Source organism: Anser cygnoides, chromosome 8, assembly GCF_040182565.1.
Source record: "Anser cygnoides isolate HZ-2024a breed goose chromosome 8, Taihu_goose_T2T_genome, whole genome shotgun sequence".
Classification (NCBI taxonomy): Eukaryota; Metazoa; Chordata; class Aves; order Anseriformes; family Anatidae; genus Anser; species Anser cygnoides.
The window spans coordinates 2799289-2821719 of NC_089880.1; positions in this window are offsets into that span (position 1 = coordinate 2799289).

Consider the following 22431-nt stretch of genomic DNA (forward strand, 5'->3'; position numbering starts at 1 on the left):
CTCATGATGGTGCTTTCCCAGGTGGGTTTCCCAGTGTCTGATGTCGGTAGCGATCTCTGCATAAATGATTGAAGTATCAGTTGCTTTTTCTTTGCCTGCTACCTGTTTTCATCAAGGCTGTTGGAACTTTGTTTCGTTCGGGTTATTAACTTCATTTTAGCTGACATGAGTTGAATTGAAAACTTAAAAATCTTGTAGTATAAATATTCCTGCTTCCTTATGGGCAGCACAGCCATGTAACCATACTTTAGTTTGAAAATCAGGCCCCAATGAAAGCTGTTGCAGTAGGACTAACTACTTGAAGATAACTACATTTGTGCAGTGCATGTAAACTAAGTAACCAAAAGGGCAGCATGAGATCCAGCTAATTTTTACTATTGCATGTAATACATCAGGTTACATACAATACATATAATACCACATATATACGCTAGTACTGCGGCAGAGTAGTGATGTCTGTGGAAACAAGGACATCCGAGTGCTAACAGCTTAAATTACTCAGTTCTACCAGAAGTCAGACTTTCCACAGGCTTTCTAGTCTGGTCTTTTTTAAGAATCATTACTGACAGCCATTTCTCCCTTGTGACCGAGGTCTGGAGATAAAAACCTTTATGTCTTTGTAGAGGGAGGAGTAGGAATAAAACTCTGTATTAATTTCTGTATTAATCATTGATATTAATCATTATTTATAGTATTAATACATGCTATTTATAGTTAAGGGTTTTTATTATCACATCTTGAAAACAAACCCATATGAGCAGCATGTGCTGTGCAGCAGCCTACCATTCAGCAGAACTGCATGACTTCAGTGGAAGTCATGCAAAGTTCCAGATGGGGGAAATACTTTTAATGGGGGGCATCATCAGTATTGGGAATTTGACAGCTTTTTTTTTTTTTTTCTTAACCTATCTCATTTAAGATTATGATTCCTTCTTCCTGCCCTGCTCCCCATTTGTTTTTTTTTTCTGTTACAGGGAAGATGGGACACTGTTGAAACTCTTAGGTGAAAATATTTCAAATAATTGATTAAAAAAACTAATCGAAAGTAAGTTTAATTATTTTGTAAATAAGGCTTGTTTTTATGTTTCTGTAGTTTTATCTCATTTTACAATAATATGACTGTCTCTTATTTCTGTGAATGACCCACAAAACACACCACAATTAGAATAAATTATGCACAGAAGAGCTGTAATAAGCATCAAATAAAATATTTTTCACAATGAAATTTCTTTGTTTGCATTGTTTCTTTTAGAAATAGTTTAATAAAACCTGCATATGGATGATTTAAAACTTAGTGTCCCTTGATTTGTTCAGCATATCTGTGAAAATAGAAACATAATAATGTTATAGTTCGTTGAAGTGAGATGATGAAACGTTGCACATACTGTATTTCTGCCAGAGTTTGAAACTGAAATGGCTTATATTATGAAATAGTGCAATTGTTGGGATCAACTTTCATATATCTTACAGCATTATTAAGTATTATTGTCCTGTTTCTTTGTCCATAACACATGCAATGCTGCCTGTGCTCTGTTCTGTTTTTATATTTTGTAGATATACTTAATGTTATGTTATCTTATGCAAGAATTATGGTTCTTTATATCCTTAATTATAGACATAAAGGGAGCTTGAAATGTAAATACGCTAATAGCATTTTGCAGTTATTGTTCCAAGCTATTTTCACATATTGGCTTTTATATCAAGATTAGTTTATGTTTTCTAACCCCACAATGTTAACCTGCAGCAGAGAGAACTCTTCAGTGACAGAAAATATTGCCTAAAAGCCAGATTTTCACATTAATTTAAGGATTTTTTTTTACTCTAAAAATGAATACCTTAATATTTTCAATCAATTATGTATTCAGGTGCTTTAATTTTGTCCTAGTAAGGTAACAGCCATTACACTTTTGATTTTCTTTGCATTCTTTAAGCCATTGAATGCAAGTAGTCAGTTTGTATCCTGCATTAGAAAATGGCTGATCATGGAGTTGTGGTAAGCATTTTATCAGTATTTCCCATTATATATATATTATTCATTATATATACACATTATCTATCACACCTTGAATGCAAAGAGCCATTTTAGGATGAAACTTGATACAATAGATCTCTGCATGAGAACGGTGGCTTCTTATCATCAACTTCTTTGTTTCTGAGGATAAGAAAGGAGGACTGATTTATAAGGGAAATAGTGAAATGATCACAATTTCCTTGAGCGGAATTTAACAGCCTGACTCACTGTATTGTCATAGACCTGGGTAACTGCTGCCTGGAGGTGGTATGTCCTATAGGCCTTTATGGGGGCCACTCCTGGCAACATCTGAGTCCTCCACTATGCTGCTGTCGGAGGTTTCTTGAACTTTGTGTGGAAAATTGAGGGAACTAGTTTTAGTTATACAGGAAACACAGACTGGTTGACCACTGCCTAATCTGAGCTTTATATCAGGAGAGCAGTGTGGTACTCCTATTGTGCTAGTGGTGCAGCAGATCATGGCCTACACCCATGCTAGTCACAACGCTGCAGTGCAAAGTCAAGGCCATGATTTTAAGACTGAAGGTGCTAAAATCATTGTACCTTTAACGTTCTTGGGATGCACTTAAAAAAAAAATCAAAATAATTTTGTTGGTCTCTGCTTGATCACTAAACTGTAGGAGGAGGAGGATACATTTTTATGGGAGCCTGTGCTATGAGTACCTTTCAGTCACAATAATATAAAAAGCAGTTCTTTTTTAAAGTAAACTGAGTTAGTTGTGAGAACACTGCCCTTGTGAGATGCTGAACAGAAGCTGAGCTGTACGGATAGAGCTGTGCCAGAGGCTGATTTTTGTTTGGTAGAAGTGGAGGTGTTAGAAAGGAACAGACGGCAATAAAAGCGCTGGTGATGTGGCTCTCAGAGAATTTTTGGATTGATTGCTCCCTGGAAAGAGGTTTGGGAATATAAGGAAAGACATTGCAACTGTATCTAAGCTTCAAGTGGAAGTGCCTGAAATAAATGTGTAGCTTCATTGTCATTTTCTCTTTTTAGCAGAAACGACGTGTACAACTGAGAACAAATAATGGAAGGCTTCATGGGTATAGAGATGACTAACCTAGCTCAAGAGCTGTAGGCTGTGCAAAGGAATTGGAGCAATTCTTAGAAATTTTCCTCAAGTGACTGAGGGATGATAGAGGCTTTGTTGAGGCAACAACCTGAAAAAGTCTTACAAGACTGGCAAATCAGGCTTTCTGGTTGGTTGGAAAGATTTCAGAGGTGACCAGCAGCTTTCAGGAGCAGATTCCCTGCAAAGCATGGGCGTTCTGGAAAGAAAAGACTAAGAGGGTTGGCAAATCACTTCCAGAAAATAATTGCCTGCTTGTGTGTGGGATCAGAGAACATAGGTAAGTGTTTAATTTTTATGAGACTTTTTCTTCATTGATATTATAGAAACCTGGAGTGGGGATGTTGGATTGTTCTTGCTCAAGCAGTGTGTAATGTTTCAGGAGGCTTGGGTGTTTCAGTTCCACATCAATTGCAATGGCAGTCTTGGATGAAAACAGGGTGGTCACTGGTGTTACAAGGTTTAGCTGCTGCAAACATATTATGGGTCAAGAATTTTCTGTGGGAGTAAGAGCCACCCTCTTAGTTAGGCACAGCACATCTAATAAGAGCAAAAATGGGAGGGAAAAAAAAGATTCCACTGGAATGGCCACAAGAGTTCTAGAAAATGGTGTTTCTGAGGTATCAGTATAGTAAAGAAAGATTTGAAGGTTGCATTTGCATTTACAAGAAGACAAGTGCTAGAAACTCAGCTGGGTGTGAGCATGTCAATCCAAATTTCTAGGCTGCGTGGTACCTGGGGAGTGAGGAGCTTGGCACAGACTGGGCATCTGCCTGGCAGCTGTGCACCACATTTCTCTCTTTCTCTCTTTCTTTTCTTGTTAAGGCAGCTGCAGAGAGGAAGTTGGGAGCTGCTTGCTATCAACTCTGTCATTTGCTTCCTGTGCTGGCAATTATTAAGATGATACAGGTTTTATTCAGACCAATTGTGAGGGATCAGATGAATGCTTTTCAAAGCAAAGAAAGCAACACTGATAACAGTGATAAAACCTTGAGAAAAGCTGTTCATCTACATATTGGTGATGTGAAAAAAATTACCGTAGCAAGAAAAGTCATAAAGCAGAGCAGGTATGAAGATCAGTTCCCAGCCAGTCTAGACTGTCATCTCTCTGAGCTCCTGGCCAAAGCTGATGCCATCACTGGGCAGTGAGGATGGGTGCCTGTGGCTGGCACTGCTTCCCCGTGTCCTGTCCTCTGCAGCCTTGCAGGGGGACTCGTGTCACCTATGTCTGCCGAGGAGCTCTTTGTAAGGTGGCTGGTGACAGCTCAAGGCAGAGGCAAAGCTTGGAAGTACCTGCAGCGTGCTGATGTTTTTAAGATCTCAGCTTTTAAACAGCAGTGGAAGTTAGGTTACTTGATGTGTAACAGGGTTTGTAATACCCACAGGAGCACTGATACTGGCCCAGGAATATTTATTTAACAGCCCAAATATATTGGGAAAGCCAACTTAACAAGAACCATGTCATCAGCTCCAAACCGAGAGTCACTGCAAAAGGCGAACCTACTCAGTGATGCAGAAGGCTGCTTTGCAAGTTGGACACTGGGAGTTTTCTCAGTCATGGAGACAATGACAAATCTAACAACTGGGATTTTTGCATAGCTATTAGTAACAGCTTTGTAAAAAAGGGAAATAAATTTCTTACTCATGTAGTTTACAGAATTCTCCTATAAATTCATTGCTGAACTCAAACAAGTTGTGGATAATTGTTTAGTGGCAAAAAAGTTTTCTTGCCCTTAGGCGGAAAGTGAGATTTAAAGTCCTAAGAGGAAACTAGCAGTTATGTTTCTTGTGGATCTGAAGTAGGAATGTGTTACAGCTCACAGAAAATTTCTTGCTAACAGCAAATCATTAAAAGTGGAACAACAAATGTTACAAAATTTCAGCTGCCGTGCTATAAACTACCACAGAGTATGCGAGTGTACCTAATTCCTGTTGCTCAGAATTTTGCAGGGACTTTTTAGGAGTAGTAACAAGGGGGCCTCATGTTTTTTCTGGATAGAAATGAGGATTGCTTTTTTCTTGAGCCAGCAGCAAGAGATTACGTGTATGCCACTTAATTGCCACTTCATCATTTTCTAACAGCAAAACGAAACAAAAAGGTTTAGGATGGACTCTTGGAAGCACATCATGAGGGTGTAACACATTTTTTAACAAATCTGTAGGTCTTAATCATAAATTAAAACAAAAAAAAAAAGAAAAAAAAAGTCGTTTCTGAAGGATTGCGATTCTTTATCCTGAAGGGAAGGTTCGTTATTTCTTGTGTAACAGAGTTGGCTTTTTGCTGTCCAGTTGCAAGGAGAAGAGGAACCAGAGGCCTGGGAAAAGATTACTTTCATGGCAAAACATAGCTTGTGGCAATCTGAAGTGACAACTCTTAGGTTGTGCAAGGCTGTATTTGAAAGACTACTCCAAGGGTGACGTGGTTTTTTTTTTTTTTTCCTTTTTTTTTTGGCCTATTAAAGCTAGGGGGATGCTGGGAACATGCTAAACCTTTGAACAAGAGCTAGTATGTGAACAAATAATCTGCAGTAAAGCTCAGGTTGTCGCTCAAGGTCGAACATGATGTGAGTCGTTCCAAAATGCAGTAATTTACCTTTGGGTACAAAGTAAAAAGGGTGAGCTTTCCACTGCAAAACTGAAACCTGTGGCTCCTCAGAAATAGGAAGCTTTATCAGTACTGGAAAATTGTTGCACAGTGTGGTAAAACCCAGAAATGTGTGTTGTAGCAGTGGTTAGCAGACCCAGCTGTAGCATTTTCATGACTGGCAGCCTTTTGTGTCTGTTCTTTATGTGATACATTTTGTTTTGTGATCCCTTTGGTATCGCATGTAGACAGGAGGGCAATTAGAAAGGCTTGCGCGGTGATTGCCTTGTGGCAGCAAAATCCTGTGGTGAAGTATCTTTTCCCTGGAGAACAATAGCTGGCAGTGGTGAAAGTAGTCCATGGCACCTTCTGCCTGGAGAGTTTCCGAAGAAGAGGGAGGAGATTTGGACATAGACTGAAGGATGGAGAAGCCTTGTGATCTGAACTGAAGTCAGGGGGAAAAAAATGTGGTTAGCTCCTGAGAGTGAGAACAGCCTACGACGGCCTGTTGGGATGTAAAGGAGCCTGAACTCTGCTGGGACTGAACCCCAGCTGCTCCACAGATGCTGTCTGAAGGAGCACCAGACAGACACGGTTTCAGTCTGGCTGCCCCAGGGATGGAGAAAGCTGCTCTGGCAGCCAAGGCTGGAAGAGATGGGGTACTGATATGCTTTCCATCCGTACAGAGGGGGCACGAGCTGTCCCCAGCAGTGGCTGTCCCTGGCCGCCGAACAGGAACAGGGGTTAGGTGTGCATCAGAGCTGTCTTTAGGCTACATGAAAACTGATTTTGGCAGTGTCTCTGGGAACACCTGACCAACACCCATATAAGTGGGTCACCCACAGGTGACCTTACCCCATTAACTGTCCTGCTTGTTGCAGAGGTTGTTTCTGAATGAGGGCAGTTCCAGCACTGACACTAAGGGCCACCTTGCTGCTGTAAGGGCGGGAAGGCCTTCTGAGCTCCATGCTACGCAACACAACCCTTTTGCATTTTTACTCTGAAATGGCTGTTTCCCTAGTATAAGAAAATGATCAAACATTAGGAGTGAACTACACAGCCAAATACAAACGGTATGGGATACCGACTGTCAATATGTGAGAAGCCATATGCTGTCACTTATATAAATGGAACAATAATTGTTTGCTCCCCTTCAGAACGCAGTTTGTGCAGTCTGTGTAAAGGCAAATTATTTAGTGCAGTGCAAGGAAAATTCTTTTTTTTTTTTTTTTCCTATCTAAAAGCAATTTAATATTATCTGATGAAACTTTTAGAAGATACTGAGCTCAATGTGAATCTCTTCGGTGGAATACATGTGGAGGAGTGGCTTATCTCACAAAAGCCTGCCTCCATTTTAGAGGTAATGGGTTTTTTATTTTTATTTTTATTTTTTTGCTTTCTTAATAATAGAGGAAGAGAGAGGGGCAGATCTGCTGGAATACTCTCCTTATCGTCTTTCCAGCCTATGCTCTTATGAAGAGGAGTAGCTGAGAGTTGAAAGGGGAAAAATCCTGACTATTGTGCTTTCCCTGAGATAAGGGATATTTTAGAGTCCCTTGTCTCATGCATGAAACCTGGTAAAAGGGAGTTATATTAAAATATGGAAGTGTTTTGGGGAAAAACAGATCTTAGCCTCAGGAGTCCTCTTTTGACTCTTGGTTTGTCTGTGCGCTTTATGTGTCTTTGAAAATGGATGCTGAAAGGGGGACTATGAGCCACACAGGCTCACATTGCTGCAGTGACCTGAAGAGGTGAAAGCACAAGTGAAATGGTCTATTTTAAATGTTTAAAGAATTAATAATTGCTGAAAAGTACAGGTTACTAGAAGAACAAGCATCTTATGTGCTGTGTTACAGACAGATCCAGCACTCACGGGAGACATTTGTGACAACAGTCTTTCAGTCGGTGACATTTATGTACATGATAAAGAGACAAGACCTCTTTATGTAAAATTTACAATGAGCTTTCTAATGTCATCAGTTTTTTTAGGCTTAAAAAATTCCTTGTCTAATAAAGTTAACTCCTTGCACGCAGTGATCAGCTTTCGGGGTTGAGGAGGGAAGCCCACAGGTGCGTGCAGGGCAGGGTGCTGCTGCGGCAGGGTGCTGCTGCCCTAGCTCCAGGCAGCTGCTGCCCCAGGGCAGGTGGGAGCCGAAGTGGCGTTTGCAATGACTGCTGCTGTTGGACTGAGCATGGAAGAGACAGAAATGTATGCCATTGCCTGCTGGTTTTATGCAAATGCACCTAGGAGCTGGGAAGGAAGGGGTACTTCTCAGTGGTACAGGGCTCAGCGAAGAGTCATGTAGTAGAGAAGAAATAGAGTACAATGAGGGAGAAGGAATAAGACCTTTGACTAGAAACTGATGCTAAAAACAGTGTGAGGAAGCCAAGCAGAGGGTGCCAGACAGTGCAAGGTGTAAAAGCAGAGCATAGGCACCACCGTGTCCTTCCTGCTCCAGGGCAGCAGCCCCCCGGGCTGGCCAGTCCCCATGGCTGTGTGGTGCCAGGGGCTGCTGCACTTAACCGAGTGGGCACAGAGCTGAAGTGTGAGCGTGCGGTTTGTCGGTGTGTCTTGTGTTTCCAGCCAGTCATCTTCTGTGCAGGGAGCATTCCTCAGTGCTGCACATGCCCTTATCCTGGCCTCCGCTGTGAGTGATGTCGGGTTGCCTGAGCTTGCCACTTGGTCTCCCAACCTCTATAAACCCAGCTGTGGCCACTGACAGCTTGGATCCCTCCTGTGAGCAGGTGGCTTCTACCTGATGGAGATCAAGAGGAAATGGTGTGTACTGACTCTAATTCAGCCGGGAATTTCCACTTGTGGGGAGCACCCTCATGAGAGATTTGTGGCATCAGTCACCCACAATACTTTTAGGCTTTCAGATTTACAATGTAGGAGTTGATAAGAACTTTTAGTAGAAGGCCATAAATATTGTGTCACTTAAAAGCAGCAAGTTTATTATTATTATTATTTTTTTTGGCACTGGAAGCCTTTTAATAAACTAAATCCAGCAATAACTAGAGGTGACAAATCTGAATTAAATCTAGAATCTAGTAAGAGAAACTATATACTAGTGTTTTTGTTGTGTAATGAATGGGCAAGACTTTGGATTCAGCCATCATCTTACATTCTTTACTTCAAAAATAAATACTTGGTTTTAGGATACTGTAAGTGGCACCTGTGTGGGTGTTTGAAGGACAAATCCTGGAATGCTGTCTTTATAGGATGCATGTTTTTATCCCACCTTCTGCATGGAGAAGATGGCATGTACAGGGAGGCTGCATTTTGCCCCATTTACCCCATGTAACCCTGCAGCGGTAAGCACAGGAGAAGCTTTGTGGTGGGCAGTTATTCTCCCCCTGCTCTCCCAAAACATTGTCTTCTCACTGAGCTTACAACGTCCCTGATTTAATCGAGAATAAACTGCATGTTGCTAAGAAGTGCACCATCCCATTCAGATACTGTCTTAGATCTGGCAGGCTGCAGCGCATCAGAGTATTTTGATAAGCATCGTGTCTCCTTGGAAACTACTACTTAGCCGTAACTTGACGCTCCGTTTGGAGTGTTATGATTAATTTAAGTCTTGCTTCTGCCAAGACACATGGTATGGGCCACCTCCCACAGAAATGAGTAGTCTTGTCGAGTTTATCAGGACAGCTCGCTTGTTCGAAAATGTCCCTGTGGGGTTTAGGAGTTCTTTGCCAGATCTCTTCAGGCTGTATTTTAAGCTCATTGGTTATAAATCTCATCTGTTATCTTTAGGTGTACTTTAGGAATCCGTTGTCTAATTTGATATTTTAAAAACATTTCTACAAAGTGTACCTCTACAGTTATGAATAAATATAAAGCTCCTTCTGAGGCCATTAAATAGTATTTTAATTAGGCTGGCAAAATTGCATTTGGCTTGTCTTTAAAGTCTTTAGCATCTTATTTCTATTAACAAAATGGTAATCAACGTTAAATTCTAAAACGTAACCAAAGTAGGTCATATTTTTAACTGGAGATAGATAATGAATGTGCCCTATGTAAAGATTTGGATTAAATCTTTTGAGATGCTGAGGATAGTATTTTAATTAAAGTAATCCTTATTTGCATCTAACAAACACTATTGCTACTTAGGAATTTAAGACCTTAGTGATGCATATTAGTGCATTACCTCAACGTGTCTAACAGAGATTTAATACTCATATTTGAAGTAGCAATGTCATAAATTAAGAGCATTTGCATAATAAATTTAAAGCATGCTATTTGCAGAGTTTATGTAATTAAGGAACACATACAACATGAAATTTGGAAAATTTTGTAATGCTAGGAAAATGTACTTTTTTGTTCAATTAGTCCTCATAATATCTTATGATATGCATATCTTTATAATACATACAATAAATATTTTACGGTATCTTACAAAATAAAAACTGCTTGTACTATAGAAGAGTCCAGCTATTAGCACAGCTATTACGTCTGTGTACTAAGTTTCTCCCCTAACCCCCAAGTGTTTCAGGACATTTGGCAAAAAGACCGGGAGCAGGAGTCACTGTACTAGGCCTTCATGTCTTTGGAGAAGTGGGACTGTGCAGTCCATCTCACTGAGCTCTAGAGAGAGGTTTCCAAATCATGTTGTAAGAACTTGATGGAAGAGTTACTAAATTGCATCATCAGATGTCGCAAGTCCTATGTCTGAAGTAGAGACTGGGTCTTGGGATACCGGCAAAAGGACTGTGCTTGATGTGGTACTTCATAGCCTAGTGACATGGACGTGTACACAAGGTGGTGCTCAGAGGATTTTAATGAGAATTACCTTAGAAATGTAAGTCATTTTCATGTATTAAATAACATAACCAGAGACTCTTAAATAAATTCTACACATACTTTGCCCCTAAAGACCTCATCTTTCCTTTGGTTTCTAGGTTGCCTTACCCAATTTTTGAGCCCACAGGAGTGACAACTGCAAAGAGAAGATGACAGACACCTTCCTGCCCACCGCTTTGCTCTCACTGTGTGCTGTGGCTCAGATGTGCTGTGACACCAGAGCTAGCTGGAGTTTGAATAAGAGTTTTTGTAGAACCCTTCACTGAGTTGTGAGAAATGCTAAGTTTTGAACTTGGCAAAAGCTTAGCCTGAGAAATACCATTCAGGGGCCACTGGGATCCTGCCTGCCTTAGCACTTGTTCCCCGAGAGCAGCTGACAAGATGCTGCTAGACCGAGTATAAGGAACGGGCAATGTCTGCAGGGAGACCCTTCCCTGGTCTGCCTCCTTTTGGTGTGCACTTGCACTGTCTTCTCCTGAGGACACCGCATACATCACTTGGGTGACGTACAGGGACTTTCTGGTTGGGCTAGCTGAACGTCATCAGCAGTGCCCCACAGGGAGGGAAGGATCTGACTTCCTCCATGAAAAGCACTCACAGTAACTGCCGGTGTTACTCTTGTTGTACTAGATCTTCTTTCCATTTCACATAGTGGGATGTACAGAAGACACTCATAGTAGCTTTGGGTGTGCTTTGTTGGGTTCCTGCATGAGTAGGGATTTCCATATCTCTTTTAATTCTGCTCTTCCCCTTGGGAAAACTGTACCAACACTTAAACTTTAGTTTTTGTTTGCATGATTTAACCCTGCTGCTCTACTGGGAACAGTGCTGCACAATTCTTTTCTCTTGGATATTTATGACCATCAGAAGCAGTATCTTTCTTGCTCACAAACAAAAAGCAAATCAATGGAAAGATCATAAAGACTTTCTTTATTTGCTTCTTCCCAGAATAACCCCCAAACCATAAAACAACAGTGTCCTATAAATTATCAGAAAAGAATGCTTCTATTAAGAGTTATATGTAAAATAAAATTTAATATTTTATTTATGTCAAAGTGACTGAATATAACGTTCTCGTAAGTAGATGATGATGAGAGTAGTCACAGATGAATCTCTCTTTAGGGATGAATGACATTGCTATACTATCTCAGTTTGATATCCCATTTGGTGAAATAAAAAGGGAAACCAGGCAAAAGAGGACTATGTAACACAACAGGCCAGTCTTACTCAGGCTGTTTACTAATTCTTTATTACAAATGTCCTTTACATTGGTAATTGATATATAAAATTTATACTTATTTACACTGTTTACATTTGGTAGCATTAGTTGTCAAATTACAATCTTTCCTATATTTGTTATACTGTGGATGCTGGCTGCAGCAATTCTGCCTTTCTGTTTATTTTAACATACCTTGGATTGATGCTGAAAATTACATGTTATTTTTTCTTCCTTCATAAACCTGTGTCGCAGACGTAGAAAGACCTCAACTATTGAGATCAAAGGTCGGTAAACTTTGCTAGATAGCATGGCATAGAGTTCGGCTGTGATGAATGGGGCTAGGACTTGAAATAGGACTAGCAAGTCTAAGAGCATGAGTCACTGTACTAGGTCTTCGTGTCTGCAGAAAATTTGTGTCAACTGCTGGCTGAAAGCATTGACAATTTTCCATTAGTAATGAATTACAGTAGTAATTTCATTAATTTCTTCACCTCAGTCAGGATATGTTAGTGTAAGTTGCTTAACCAAGCATCAGAGGAGCCATTGCAGTTAACCTTTAGTCCTTTGCTGTGTAACCAGGACCAGTTAAGAAGTAAATTAGCGTAACATCCCTTTAAAAAAAATTACTTTAGATAAGCAACGGACATAATTTTTGCCTGTTTTTAATTTAATAGCAGGTTTATGGTTTTATGCAAAACCATTCACATTACATCTGACCCTCTGGGAGCTGGGTTTTTTCGTCTGTGTAATTTGGTGTCTTTAATAATCTGCTGTCTGTTAAATCCAACACAGGCTTGATTAATGAATTGTGATGAACCAATGCATTAATTTGCAGGTTCAGTCTAATACCCTAAAAGGCTACATCAGTGCTTCTATAGTTATTAATGCTAATAAACTTGAGAGAAAAAGCAAAGTGAGGAGGGGTAAGGGAAGGTAATATGTGACAAATCTTGTCTTTATTCAAGCATTTGTCTGCAGCTACTTTTCTTTCAAGAGGACTGCAAAAGCCCTTTGCAACACAAAATATCAAATCAAGACCTGCTTAGTAGTGTTTAAAAATATTATAAAATTTCTGAAGCTATGTCTGTTCCATAGTCAAATCTTTTATTGACTACTTAAAGTCTTTATTCAGTAGCTTTTCATGCTGTATTTTTAAACACTGTGTAACAGTTTTGAACTCATTTGTTGTTAAATCCATAGCTGAAACACAATCATGAAAATAAATTTCTCTAAAAAGTCACAGCAGAACCCTGCTAGATCATAGGTACATATGCACAAAGGTAGGCATATACATGAGAATGGTGGGTACTTGACATTGATAAATAAACTTTACTATGATAAGCAACTCATTCCTAAGACTATGTCAAGGCTTTTGAGATGATCCTTTTTGAATTAGAAACTTTAAATAAATCTATGAGCAAAATTGTATATATAATACACATATTTCAAAACCTTAATGTGTCTATTGCATGTAAGGATTCAAAAGAGTAGAGTGTATTTTGCAAAGTGGGTTTCAAAAGGTCTGGTACATTGAGGAAAAGGAACTGTAATTGATTTATTTATTTTTTATTGAGAAAGTAGGGTTTAGGACTAGGATAGTAATATGGTATAAAGATTTTAGGTTGGTGTAAAAATGTATGAAATTTTGTCTTTGATGTTGAGCCTTTAGATCTTGAAAACATCTTAAAACAGCATAGAAGTTCAAAGAAAGGGTTTTGTGTCTTCTCTCCTTGGGTATTAGCTCACAATACTGGAGCTTTGGCTTCTTCAAATTACAATTCCAGCCTTGCCTTGTTCTGATAAATATAATCTAAGAATTATTATTTTAGACATCGATGTATCCATCTTTCTGTCTATTAAAATATAGCATGACGTTTAAAGCCCATTTTAGCAATCATGCCTCGGGCATTTTCTTTCTAGTGGGGCGCAGGAATTTTCACTTGTCCTTGAGATAAATGACACTGGTATGGAATTGGCATCTCTAAGTCTTGCTTCAGCATCTATGGAACCAAAGTATCACTAGAAATCTTGGAACGATACAGAGAAATTGACACTGTTTAGGCTGAGCCAAATCATTTCTCCCTATTGCTGTTGCTTCTTACACTTCCTTACTGTTAGGGAGAGAATAATCTCTGCTACATCTCAGCTATTTTAATAGGATTCAGAACACATGATCACATTAGATACTGTACCTGAGGCAATCTGTGTTTAGACTGGTGATAATTACATGCAAAAGTCATTCAACAATGAGGCAATTAATGCTGATGAACTTTAATAAAGTCAGCTGTCAGCAATAGATATTGCTGGCAAGTTTCCTAATCCTATATTTATAATGCTTTGAAATTCCCTTATGTTCTACTCTATAATACATTTCTGTTTAATAGGATAAAAAAACAAGTAGTTTGCCACCAGAAAATATTGCCAGCAACATATTTATATATGACACAAATATGAACAAAGAGGTCAGAAGTCATTCTAGTTATCAGATTTACTCCAGTGATTGGTGTTTACCAAAGAAGATGATAGACAGAACAAGACAAATCCTCTAACTCTCTCAGCAGAGGAGAGAAAAAGCATTAGATAAGGAAAGCAGGGCTTATACTTTGTTTCATTGTTGATTAACAAGCATTAAATTATGCTTAATGTCAGATGCAGACAGGTCATTGTAATGTGATGTCAGTGTAAATTAGAGGATCAAGAGAGTTAGTGTCTGGGATTTACCAAATTCCTGAATCTGCACACTTTGCTACAGATACATACTTTTGTGAATTTCTTAATTATCCTTTTTTTTTTTTTTTTTGGATTTCTTAATTATCCTAATTGGTTTTATAGCCAGATTTCCTTGCATTATAAATGCAGAAAAATGCGTTATAAAGCCATTATTCTTTAGAATAGAAAATGGATGTTGACTCCCAAGGTTCTTTGACTTTCCATAGGCAACTATGAAGTCTCAGCATTTGGCAAGGGGTGACGTGATGGGGAGAAATAAAGTGTCCTCCTTTTTTAAACTTTGTTGAACATTACAAAGGCTGTGCAGATCTGTGGATATTTCCTTTAGATCAATTGCTGTCACTCTGTGGACTGCAACTTAGGAACCACTGCTCTAACGCAAGGAATCTGAAAAATACAAAACAAACTAATACAGGACATAAAGCGATAGCTCAGGAAAGAGTAAATATAATTCTGTGAAATGATATATAAACACTGTTCAACGTGGGAATAGTTTTAAAGTGGCAGAAATAACATTTGTCTTATTGCTAATCAAGAATAATACATATAAATTATGTATCTTTATAGAGGTGTTACATGTTAGGTTTAGGGCAGAAGCTTGCCCTGGATCCCCTGGAAGAGCTGTGCCAGCAGGAGCACCAAACACTGTCAGTGTGGAGAAGGATTCCTCTCGTCAGATGCTTTTCCTTTTATTTAAGAATGCAATGAGAAGCACCAGTGAAGTATTTTTCTGCTGTGTGTGTTTTCTTATTGAATACAAAGGCTTTATCTTTAAGGCCAGAGATGTCCAGAGGGAATATCCCAGTAAGTTTATATTTTCTTCTTTTCCCTGTTGGCCGTGGTTAGATCCCTTGCCTGGGTGCACTGGTTGTCTAAGCCTACATGACTTCTGATGATCTTCTTTTACCTATCTGTGGCAAAAGCAATGCTGGCAGTCTTGCAAGGTGGTGAGTAGCCACTAAATGCATGTTCAGTAGCTGAAACTACATGGTATTTTCTTTTTAAGCTGTTGGACTATGTTAATCACTAAAAAACATGCATAACCCAGGAAAATCTGGTTATGTTTGTTGCAATCGTGTTGTGGTAAATGTTAAGGTTACAAATTATAGTTCATGTGTACAAAGCTTTGGTTTCAGGTAGAAAAACTCAGGTATTCAGAATGAGGTTAAGTTTCTAGGGTGAAGTTGGAGATGAATCACAGCTGGATTTTGGCTTTTGGCTTTAACGTCTACTAATCTTTTTCTAGCAGCTGACAGAAAGATCATATTGAACTAGATAAGCTGTACAAAATTCCTGCTGTTTTAACCTGAAATCATATGATAGAAAGGTTGAGAGTTGGAAATGAAAAATGTAATGGAAAATGTTCCTCATGAAGTGTTGGAGGCAACCTGCAGCAGAAGCCCAGCAGGACACGGGCGAGAGTCAGGCCAGGCTCACCTGGAGCTCTCTGACTGTGGAAAAAAACTGTTTTGGCCTGTCTGGGTTTGGCTGCTTGTGTCCTTTAGAACTGAAAAGGGAGGGAAGAAGGGAAATGGAAATAGAAACTGGGGAGATGGGGCCCTGGACATGGCAAGACAGAGAGCTGACAGGGGACTCAGGAAAGCATCAGTGATGGGGTTAGAAAGGCTGCAGAAGACAAAGGTCTGTGTGGGAGAAGGCTGTTCCTGTGCTGAGGAAAGCAGGGACAGCCTGTAGGCCAGCAGTGTGGGCTCAGATCTGTGCTATGATTTCAAGTGGCAGTCCCTCACCAAAGGGGAAGGGCTGTCAGGCAATCTGCACAGGCCTGCTCCGCACAGTCAGAGCCATTCTACTCCCCAGGAAAGAAGGAAATTAATAGTGTGAGAGAAAAATGCACGTGTGTGGTGGGCTCACCTATTTCCCTGTCTTTACTGAAGCAGGTGATTGAAATGAGGTATGTCTTTCATTTGCTAGTGAGATCTGTAAAGTATTTAAACATCTGGTACATAGTGTAATAACTCCTTAAATTGCTGAGACACTCATGGTATAAGGCAATGCTGCAATCTATGTAAACAGGCTTGTCACTAAAGTCAAATGTAGGACATTCTTGTGGTTTTCTTACTTTTCTACTCTTTCCTGTGAGAAATAGTATACTACTTAAGATCGGTGATTGGGGGTATTTATTCTGCATTTTAAGCAGGTTCTTACATTGACATTCTTTTCTATGTTACATCAGTACAGGAGAAAAAGCTTTGAAAAAGATGGAGGGTATCAACTATCCAAATTAGTACATTAAGTTCTGGATGGGTGGGTGACTTGATGGATACAAACCTGGTTGGGTGATGGGTCTCGGAGGGTTGTGCTTGATGGGTTGCACTCTGCCTGTCACATGTGAGAAGCAGGGGTCTGTCCTAGGACCTGGCCTGTTTGACATCCCTATCAGTGGATGGACCTGGTGGAGTGCAGCCTTATCAAGTTAACAGGTGTCACCAATCTAGGGGAGGGATGCCAATTGATGTGCTTGAGGGCCGGGCTGCCCTTCAGAGAGATGTAGCCAGGATAGAGAAGGGGGCTGCCAGAGACCTCATGAAATTCGGTAAGGACAAATGCCAAGCCCTGTCCTGAGGAAGGGGGAATCCCTGGGGTTCTCCTGGACTGGCTGTAAGAGGCTCTGTGAAAAAGTGTCTAGGGTCTGGCAAACAACATGTTGAATGTCAGACAGCAGTGTGCCCCAGCAGTAGCTAAGGTATCATTAATGATGTCCTTAGGTGGAGTGAGTTCAGTGGAGGGCCACCCAGATGATCAGGGGCTGGACAGATTGGGCTCCTATGGTTCCTTCCAACCTGAATTATCCAAGGAGCTTATGAAGGGGGGGGGGGGGGGGGAAGAAAAGTTGATCAAACCGTATTGCTAAAAAATTCAGAGATGGATACCCTCCCTAATACTGAGACTAACATTTAGCTTTCAGATTTTCTATGAATTCCCTAGACCGGGAAGTTGTTTGCCCAGTGCGATGTTTTTAGATTATATTTAACCATTTGTATTTGTTCTGGTGGGCTAATTCCTCAAAATAACACTGTGGGATTTTTTAGGAGGTTTTACTTGGGAGAACCTAGTCCTACTTGCTTCTAGTACTGGAGAGATTTGTAACTTCAGATGGGGATTTCAAAGGTTAGTCCCTTTCTCATTGTTTGTTTTCTAGGGTTTATGTATATATATATTGTTTTTAAATGAAAGATTGATTTGGCCCATTTATTTTTGAAAAATTGTTTATCTAAGCTGGGATTTATCTTAAACACGATGCAGCTGCACTGAAATATTGGACTTCCAAGAATACTCTGTGAAATGCCAGGGCATGCTTTTTGTATGGGAAGAAACAAACAAAACTGAGAAGATGGCTGTAAAATTCAGTTGCAGGTGCCATCTGAGCTCCATGAATGAGCAAAAGCAAGTCTTTTCTGAGGTGTGGGACTGAGTTGTGTGTTGTGCTGGAGTTTGTGATTTGGGCTGATGTGTTTGCCTCATGTTTCTAGCCGGTAAAGCAGCTCACACAGCTGGTTACCATGTCCCTGATGTCCTGACCCAGGGATGTGTCTAATTAGCAACTGCATCTGTCTCTGCCTGCAGAGAGGAGGCAGGTTGGGAGAGGACAGTGTTGGCTCCCCCTCGTCAGGAGGCTGCTACAGGACGGTAGGCCCAGGGGGCCACAACAGCTGCTCTGAGGTGGCCCAAGCTACCGTGTGAGGCGGGGGCCCCAGCGGGGGCCAGAGCCCCGTGCTTTGGGATTATGAGGATATAGGAGGGTGTGTGTGGAGACACCAGGTGCTGGGGCTTAGCAGCAGCCCTCCCCCCCCCCCCCACTGACGCTTGGCAGTGCCATGCCTGTGAAGACTGTCCCCACACCTTGGAATGTTTTTGTTCAAATAAAGTGACATCTGGTAGGAACTTCCAGAGGAGCTTTTCATCCCTATTCTAGGGGTTTACTTGATTTTGCTCTCTCTCTAAATCATAATCAAACTGACTTTTGTAACCAGATAGTGTGCCGTGGCTGCCATTGTCCTGAGGGTGGGACAAGCACCTCAGGCTGGCGGAGTGCAGCAGGCCTGGCAGGGGCCCAGGCCATGGCGCAGCAGTGGCTGCTGTCCCACTGGGCGATGGGTGCAGGAGTCAGGCTGCCTGGGCCCCACAGTGGCTTTGCCCTTTTGTCCCTGTGATTCTCCGGAGCCTGGCAAGCTGCTGCTCTGTTGGTGTCTTTGTAAGGCGAGGGGGTCATTGCCTATGAAATGCCCTGCTGCACCCCAAAAAGGCGTCTGTGCCATGTGACCAGGATTCAAGGAAGTTTTTAGTAGGATTTCCATTCATGTGTACCACAGTCATGTTAAAACGTTTTATTTGGATGAACCGACGTTTTTGAGCATGACCGGTTTATTATTTTCTCTTAGAATGCCCAAAGTGGAAGAAGAATGGGGTAGGCATAGTAGGGGAGTGAAGCCCCAGCACGGGCAGCGGGCGTGGAGGCAGGCCGCTAACACCAAGACCTGACGGGGCCGTTGCCGCCGGGTTGCCCGCCAGCCGAAAGCAGGGACTCAGACAAAACCTTCCCCGGGCTCCGCTAGGGGCTGCTCGTGGACCGTGCCGGGCCCTGCCCGGGCCGGGCGGCGGCAGCAGCCCCCCGCGCAGAGCCCGGGGCCGGGCTGCGCCGGGCCACGTTGCCGGGCTCCTCCCGCGGGGCTCCGCTGCTCCGCCACCAGCGAGTGTCATGCGGGCGTAATTACACTCCCTCCCCTTCACCCCGGGGTATTTTATTTATTTATTTATTTATTATTTTCTCAAATACGTTAATACGATAGTTTAAACTTGCAGTCCAAACCTGCTTGCTTATTGGAAGGGCTTGACTGTAACTCAGCCATAATCTAATATTAGCGTGTTTACAGGGGATAACTCAGGTGTCTCCCCTTCTTAAGGCAGTGTTGGTGAGGTTTTTATTGTGAATGTACATTAAAGAAAGTGTTGTGATTCCTGCTTCCCTTCTCGTCCTCCAAGATTGGTGGCTTCTTTTTGCTTGTTTCCTGTAAAATATGGACTTGAAGAGTTATTTCAACCATGAAAATTCTAAAATGCCCTAAAAATACCTTTAGCAATGCCACCGTTCAAATTGTTGATCCATGACAGACAGTAGGCTTTGATTCAGACATGTGTGAGATATGTCATTGAGTGATGCCATCTTTGTTTTCACAAGGTTAATATCCCACTGCTGATAGTTAATGAGTTGACACCAGAGAGATAGAGAAGATCAGAAAAAGCAAAAGGCATGGCTATACAGATTTTAGTGTAATATTATAAAGAAAATCGGGTGTCACGCAAAAATGCCACTTAGTATTTCATGAAGGTGAAGTCATGATAATTACAATGTTTTGATAAAATGTTTCACCGACATATTTGTTGTCACTGTAGGTTTCTTCTGTTTCTCCTCAGGTCTTTCTTTTCCACAAACTTTTACAATAGTTGCAGTGGGAAGAGCACAATCCAAGATTTTTTTTTTTTTTTGAGGGGAAAATGAATTAGTTTACTTGTCCTGGTTTTGTTTTAATTCTGAGTAGGCTTAAGGAATGTTAGTAACCGGGCTGGAAGCATGTTGGTAACTGCAATAATTGTGCACTCTGTTGTCAAAAAGCCTTAACAAACCCTTAAGTGAGTCTAATTAAAACAGGCTTTGATAATAGCAATAATAAAGGATTACTTTAATTTATACTGTAATGAAAGGATCTTGCCATTAAATAATACAGGAAACAGTGGAACTACTTTTTTCAGAGCAGACAGAAATTGCATGCTGTGTTTTTACGATCTTGGTGAAGTCCAAGTGATTACCTTCCATGCAAATAGCAAGAACTTCAGAAATGAAGTAGTTCCTCCTTCTTGTGAGGAAGAAAAGGTGGTGGTCCAATTATCCTTATTTGTTTCTAGTGTTTCTTGTGTAAACCTTGCACATGTGCACCAAAACCAACCATTTTAATGCAGATTGTGCCTGACAGGTTTTGTGTTGTCTGAACACCAAGCTTTGGGCTGGAAACATTACAGATTTTAAATAGTTTTTTTTCTTTTTTTTCCCCTTGGAATTTCTTTTGCTGCACTTTGTTTCTTGGCATCTTGTACATTAAGTCAGGATTGTTTCAGAGACGTGAAATGACAGCTTCTTTTTCAGAGCATGATGCTAGATACCAATAGGATTGCCCTTCTCAAGTAAACAGGTTGCCAGCCTGTGAAGGATCGCGTGGTACGATAGACATGTCAGCAGGACATATGGCTTTAAACTGCAGGTTAATCACTAGGGAGCCTCATGTCAGTTCTCCACTTTTCTGCTGCAGATTCTATTTTTATAATTTACTGAATTTTGTATTTCTTTTCATGGGACACTGGATAAGGTTTGAGTTGTATATTTTTGAGGGGGGAAACTGGAAAAAAAAACCACCCTAAGCAACGTACCCATTTTATTTCATAAGGTAAATTAGAGCCTTGAAGTCAAGTTTCATTTCATTTTCTGATCTTCTAGTGTTCCAATGAATGAACATATGAAGTGACTGGAATATGACATTCACACATTGTAATAATCTGTTTAAATGATAGCTGGTAGAAGGGCTAAAAAACTATATGTTTAAATATTGAGAAACAAGAATAATAAAGAATCAGCAACCTCAGAACAGAATGTAACAGGCTGCTACTTCTGGGCCTTATGTTGCTTCTGTGTATTATAAAGAAAACACCAATAATAATAATAATGAAGGATAAGCAACTGAACTGTGGATTCAGGGTTCACTTTTCAGTTCTACCTAACTCTTCGTAACTTTACAATGAAAGATTCAGAAATTGAAGCCAATTACCATAATATGTGGTGGTTTGGTGGGAGCATGTTCTACATCAGACAGTTAAAAGGTTTTATTGCTATTAGGAGCTTGTTAATGCCCTTGATAATGTCTCTAGTTGCTTTGTAATGTCTCTTGTTGAAGTATAGAATTCTTTTATCTTCTTATTACATTATGCAGAAACTTGAATTGAAACGATATTTGCAGGAACATTTAAAGTAGTGCATCAATCAGTTTCAAAGAAGAGAAAATGTTCTCAGAATAGCTTATAAAAAGATAACTGTCAGTTTTATTTTGGATGAACAAAGAAACCAACGTAAAAAGCACTTTATTGTAAAAGCACACTGTGCAATTCAATAAATATTCCATATAAATATAAAGGAAAAGAAAGTTCATAATTATCTGATGACTTGAATGTAATTTAAGTAATACTTTCAGAATATAGCAAGCAGTGAAGCACCTTCATTCCTGTGTATTCCTTCTCCCAGATCAAGTCCTCAGTAGGAGATAACTTAAATCATCTTGTTAATGATTTGAATGGATAAGGTATGGTTATAATTTAACATTATCTTCCAGAAATGTAAAAATCTTCACAAACCACCTCGCTGCATTAGGAAAACAGCAGCAGCAGTCTCTCTCACTTTTTTTTTTCCCCACCCAAACACATTTTCTTGTTATTTATTTTCATTCTAGCCTTTCTTACCTGCTTTAGCACAAGGTTATTTGAGTATTTATACATTTGGATTATAAACCTTCTATATGACTTGGTTATAAAAGACTTTCACGTGGTGTTATTATCCAGGAAAACAGTTGCAAATAGTATGCTCCCTGAACCTGTAGTATCTTGCTAGACCACACAAAATATGGCATGTTTCAAATTCTGTCTTGTAGCCTGTAAACCAGAAGCAGCTCTCCCCCTGCTTTATTTTCTAAAAAAAGGAAAAAGGAGGGGAAAAAAAAAAAAAGAAAATGCTGAAGATGACATACAGAGTTGTAAATACTCTGCTCGTACAGCAAACACTTTCCAGAGAAATTTGTGTTTTCTCCTTTGGATCTTTAGTCTTCTCAGAATCCACTGTGCACCCCTGCACTTCAACACAGCATAAGATTTCTAGTGTAATAATTCAGTGGTTATTTCTGGAGGGTTTAGTAAAGCAAAGAAGTAATTGATTGT